This window comes from Bison bison, unplaced genomic scaffold, assembly GCF_000754665.1.
Source record: "Bison bison bison isolate TAMUID 2011002044 unplaced genomic scaffold, Bison_UMD1.0 scf7180017864235, whole genome shotgun sequence".
Classification (NCBI taxonomy): Eukaryota; Metazoa; Chordata; class Mammalia; order Artiodactyla; family Bovidae; genus Bison; species Bison bison.
In genome coordinates this window covers 4,246,736-4,247,749 of record NW_011494807.1, presented here as the reverse complement: position 1 = coordinate 4,247,749, position 1,014 = coordinate 4,246,736, and positions in this window count along the sequence as shown.

The following is a 1,014-nucleotide window of genomic DNA, read 5'->3' as shown; positions in this document are numbered from 1 at the left end:
CTCAGTTGGTAAGGAATCCACCTGCAATGCAGGAAACCTGGGTTTGATCCCTGGGTTGGGAAGATCCCCTTGAGAAGGGAAAGGCTACCCACTCCAGTATTCTTGCCTAGAGAATCCCATGGACAGAGGAGCCTGGTGGGCTGCTGTCCATAGGGTCGCATAGAGTCGGACACGACTGAAGCGACTTAGCATGCATGTGTGCCTTGGAGAAGGAAAGGGCAACCCACTCCAGTGTTCTTCCCTGGAGAATCCCAAGGACAGAGGAATCTGGTGGGCCGCTGTCTATGGGGTCGCACAGAGTTGGACACGACTGAAGCGACTTAGCAGCAGCAGTAGCAACTGACAATATATTAGTTTCAGATATACAACATAATGATTCAGAATTTGCATATATTATGAAATGATCACCTCCGTAAGTATAATTAACATCCATAATCCCACACAGTTACAAATTTGTGTGTGTGTGTGATGAGAACTTTTAAGATTTACTCTTAGCATCTTTCAGGTACACAATAAAACTATTAACTACAGTCGCCACGCTGTACATTACATATGTATGACCTCTTACCTGGAAGTCTGTACCTTTGGACTCCCTTCATCCGTTTTGTCAATTCCAACCCCCCATGTCTGGCAACCACCAGTCTCTTCTCTATCTATAAGCTCAGTTTGAGTTTGTTTTTCTAGAGTCATATAAGTGAGATTCTATATTTGTCTTCATCTGACTTATTTCACTTAGAAATATATCTTTAAGGTTCATCCACGGAAAATCCCATGGACGGAGGAGCCTGGTGGGCTGCAGTCCACGGGGTCGCTAAGAGTCAGACATGACTGAGGGACTTCACTTTCACTTTTCACTTTCATGCATTGGAGAAGGAAATGGCAACCCACTCCAGTGTTCTTGCCTGGAGAATCCCAGGGACAGGGGAGCCTGGTGGGCTGCTGTCTATGGGGTCGCACAGAGTCGGACACGACTGAAGCGACTTAGCAGCAGCAGCAGCATGTTGTCACAAATGG